Raw genomic sequence first — 5,309 nt, forward strand, 5'->3', positions numbered from 1 at the left:
GGAATTTATAAATGTAACATTCGAGATTCAGAGCTTGTATTTTTAAAGATAGAATCATTGAGGAATCATAGGTCATAGAAATGGATATTGACCAAGGAACCATGCCTTATGAAAGAAGGGTTAGCCTTACATACCTTTTCGTCGTACTATTCTATACTTGCACGTACTCCTTTGATGTTCACGTTTCTACCTTCATTAGAGTCATATTATCATTAGAAAATCGATAGCTTAGCATACATGACTAAAGCTAGAGAAAATTGGACAACATCTCCTTTATTTATACAACTTCCTCCATATCATATATCAACTCCCAAACATCAATAATAACATTCACAACATCATAACAATAGTCTTTATTCACCTACATTATCCTTGCTTCTCAATTCACTTCCAATCATCCATATCCATGGTCATAGCACACGATTACATTCATTCATATACAATGTCTATTCCATGTTCTTAACATCATTTATAACATAGCCATAATCACAACATATCAAGAATCATGACCCAATCCAAGCTATTACTCAAAAATGACTTTTATTTCACATTCATGACCCATTTTCTATATTCTTCTACAATCCAAGTGTTTCAACTTCTCAATACCTTAAACAACATAGAAATACCATAAAACTTACCTTAGATGGTGTAGGAATGAACCTTAGGTGGAAACACTTCACTTGAGCAAAAACCTAGTTTCACCTTCACTTGGATTCCTTGTCTTGGATGAACTTTAATGGGTTTCTTACACTTGATTCTCTTGGTTTGATGAAGTTGATCACTAATATCCCTCGAATTCTTATGGGAGAAGTGTGGAGAAATGTTCTAGAGAGTTCTAGAGAGAAGGGGTGTGAAGAGGAAATGAAATGAAATAACTTGGACTCCTTATTAATTATACTCAAATCAGCCCCGACCAAAATCTACGAACCAACATACGGTCCGGATAAATTATGCTTAACCGTATGTCTGGCCGTAGATTTGGTCCAGTGAGGTTGACCATGCGACTGATTATACGGCCAAACATACGGTATAATTTACACGGCCAGTATGTTGGGCCGTATAATGCCCGGTTCTTCCGAACTCATTCTCGTCGACTCGTTCGATCTCCAATCCTTATGGAACCTTCTTAAAACTTGTTTATCACCTCATTAACAATCTAAGGGACATTATAACTCTTCTCCAAAGCATCATTAAATCATCATTAACTTGTTACTCGTAAATCCTTTCCGATACATATCATATGCCTTGCCTTCTCTTGGCAAACTTTCTCCTCTTACCTCGAATGTCTTTGAAATCTTAATTAGGATCATCAAATGTCATTCCTTAATTATTGAAATAACTTATACTTCGTGCTCTTCGTTGGTCTATTCACTGTGCATTAACGGAAAAAATTTCGAGGTGTAACACCTTCGAAGGGCCAAGAAGGCGAGAGATGATAGAGAGCAGATTTCTGTCCGTGGAGGGGACTTTTTCTAATTATTGCATTTACTTTAAAAGCCTTGTAATCCCACTTGGGAAAATACTATTAATGAAAAGCACAGGGATTTTTATTTTCTGGGAACAATATATTTGTTTTACATATGATTTATTCTGCTTCAGACGCTAGTCGCCTCGGAACAACGAGGTATAGGAAAGCGAATTGTATATTGTCTAAATGCTTATTTGATATAACTGCTTTATATTGTTGAAACTCTTGATTGGTCCACATTCCGGTCACTACCCAAATGAAAAACCAAGAAAATAACCCCTAAAATCAAATTTAGCTCCACTTTTAAAATGTTGATTTGCTAATAGGAAATGGAGACTGCAGACAACATGAGTATGACTTCTCCTTACGTCAAACTAGCAAGTGATGATGAGGACATAGAAGCGACAAGTGAGAAAACCGATAATGGGATGACAGTATGGCCCTAGCTGTCGCTAGAATGAAAGAAGTTGTCCAAACCACTAAGGCGGCCAACGAGAAAATAAAAGAAGCAAAAACTCTCCTAGCTTATTGTCACAACCCGATTAGGGCCATAACGGGTACCCAGGGCTAACCACCGAGCACCACTCATTCTGTTACTCGTCCTGCGTTCATTCATGTTTCTTGTGGTTCACAATCATAGAAAAACTATTTTCACTTGAAACATAATTACCATTATTTACATAAGCCATTCGGCTATCAAAATAGTACATATATACACGTGAGAAATTGTGAGACCATACTACCCACACTCACGTATCTACGAGCCTCTACTAGGGTACTAGACACATGAACGGGACAGGACCCCGTCATGCCCAAAACATATATATACCAAAAGAATAAATCAATGGCACCTCCGGAACAATGGAGTGCTCTCAGTCAGCTAACGACTTACGAGTCTGTCGCCTCCCCTGTCTACATCGTGGGCATGAACACAGCATCCAAAGAAACGGACGTCTGCACAAACATTGTACGAGTATGAGAATCAACAATAATAATACATATTAGGAGCATATGATAGCATAAGATAAAAGAACTGTTTATTTCTCATAATACCTTTTTGAACATTGCATACATACGTACTTACCCTTTATTCCGCTAAAAATACACTTTTTACATCCATATGCTTATTTATGCAATAATTTACAATGCAGTGCAACCACGTACCCGGCTATATAGGCTCGGTATCATCCGTACTCGGCCCTCTCGGGACTCGATGCTATCCGTACTCGGCCTCCCGGGTTCGGCTATCCGCATGCCTGCCCTTCCAAAGATGCCTCGATGTTATCCATACTCGGCCTTAGGGACTCGATGCTATCCGTGCTACTTCTTTCGAGGACTCGTGCATACATACATACATATACATAAAAATACATAAATGAAATCAACATCATCCTTAGCATTATCATACATCGCATAGGCATATCATGACCTTAACATAAACTTATTATAACCTTATCATCATCTTGCATTCATCATAACACATAAATTAGAACTTGGAGACAACTATGGATATGTCGGGGTGACATGAGGTCGTGGACCCCCGATTACATTATGGAGTAATCATAATCATCATATCTCACCTGAAGGGACTAACGTTTTAAGGGCAGTGTACACAGAAAAGCATCAATGGAACCATACTTAGAATCATTGACTTCATGGGCATCATATCTCACTTTTAGGACTCTTTAGACTTAACTCATCATCATCAATTATCATGCTCGTGCCTTATCTCTCTTCTTTATCTTATCTGCAGCTCCATATAGTCACAGACTCGTTGTCATCACTATCGTCTTCATAATGTATCTCTTATCTTTATATCATATGACTATTCATGAACATAGGCTTTTAGTTCTTCTAATGTAGGAATTCATGGAGAAGGAGGGAAATCATGCCATAAAATTCATACCATAAAAAGGAAAGGACTAACATCATAAGGTGGGTCTATGTAAACAATGAATAATATCAAGGAATAAATAAGTGTCATTAGCTTTGTAGAAAACATCATATAATGAGCTTTAGGGTCTCTAGACTTGGGCTCATCATCATCTTCATAACATACCTCTTAACTTAATCTCATGAGAGCTCTTTATAACGTAGACTCATCATTTCCGATGCATACATATAAGTAGAGAAGTCATAGAAAGATATAAGATTCCAACACAGTCATTCCTTAGAAAGAAAGGACTAGCCTTATAAGTACCTCTTAGCTTTAACAGCTCTATCACTTGATTGCTCTTCTTCAACGCTCACGTTTCTACCTTCAAGAGAATTCGCATCAATATTAGCTAATCGATCATGAGAGCGTGCTTACTAAAGCTAGAGAAAATTGGACAGCATCTCCTTTATTTATACAACTTCCCCCGTATCACATATCAACTCCCAAACGTCAACAATAACATTTAAAACATCATAACAATAGCCTTTAATCACCTACATTATCCTTACTTCTCAATTCATTTCCAATCACCCATATTTGTGGTCATATCACACTAATACGTTCATTCATATTCGACATCTATCCTATGTTCTCAACATCATTTATAACATGATTATAATCATAATGTATCAAGAATCATAACTCAATCCAAATATTTTCTCAAAAGTGACACTATTCCCACATTCATGACCTATTTCTATATCCTTTTATAATCCAAGCGTTTCAACTTTCAAATACCTTAAACAACATGGAAATACCATAAAACTTACCTTAGATGGTGTAGGAATGAACCTTGGGTGCAAACACCTCACTTGAGCAAAACCCTAGTTTCACCTTCACTTGGATTTCTTGTCTTGGATGGACTTTAATGGGTTTCTTACACTTGGTTCACTTGGATTTTGATGTAGATGATCCAATATCTCTTGAATTTGTGTGGGAGAAATGTAGAGAGATGTTTCTGAGAGAAGGAGTGAAAAATGGAAATGAAATAATGAACTTGGTCCTCTTTTAATAACCCAAAATCTTGTCGCTTGGAGAATATACGGACACTTATACGGTCCATATAAACTTATACGGTCCGTATAAGTGACCGTGAAATGGACCCTTCATTGTCTCTTCTCTGTGACCATTATACGGTCCATTATACGGTCCGTATAACTGACTATATAATCCCACCAGTGAGGGATCTTCACTGTGATGGTTCTGCGGTCCATTATCCGTATAACATTATACGGTCCGTATAATGAGCCGTATAACCCATCAGTCCACTGAACTTGTTCTCGTCGCTTCGTTTGATCTCCAAACCTTATGGAACCTTCTTAACACTTATTTACGATCATTAACAATCCAAGGGACGTTATAACTCTTCTCCAAAACTTCATTAAGTTATCATTAATTCGATGCTAAATGCCCGACACATGACATATACCTTACTTTCCTTAACAATTTCGTCTCCTACTTCAAATGTCTTTGAAATCTATTTAGAATCATCAAATGCTATTTCTTACTTATTGAAACACCATATACTTCTGCTTCGTCACTATTCGTTCGCACAATCCTTGTCATCAACGGAAAATTTTTCGAGGTGTAACACTCATGTTAAGGAACTAACTAAGCAACACCCTGCCAATCGGATAAAACGGGGAAAGAAACCTGAAGCACCACTTGGGGGTTATGTCCCGCTCAGTCAACAAGAAGGGCTTGACCCCATACCTTATGGAAATAACGAATTACTTATACCCCTCGAAAGTCTTGGAGACCCGTCGAACTGCCGAGGAAAACCCCCGGGTTTTAACCCAAATTTTTCTTAAAGGCCCGTCCCCCAAAGGGGCACCGGGGTTGTCCAAAAAAAAACTCTTGAGACTTTGGGGGGCTTTGATGTACGTGAAAACAATTGGCCCAACC

This window comes from Lycium ferocissimum, chromosome 10 (assembly GCF_029784015.1).
Source record: "Lycium ferocissimum isolate CSIRO_LF1 chromosome 10, AGI_CSIRO_Lferr_CH_V1, whole genome shotgun sequence".
Taxonomy (NCBI): domain Eukaryota; kingdom Viridiplantae; phylum Streptophyta; class Magnoliopsida; order Solanales; family Solanaceae; genus Lycium; species Lycium ferocissimum.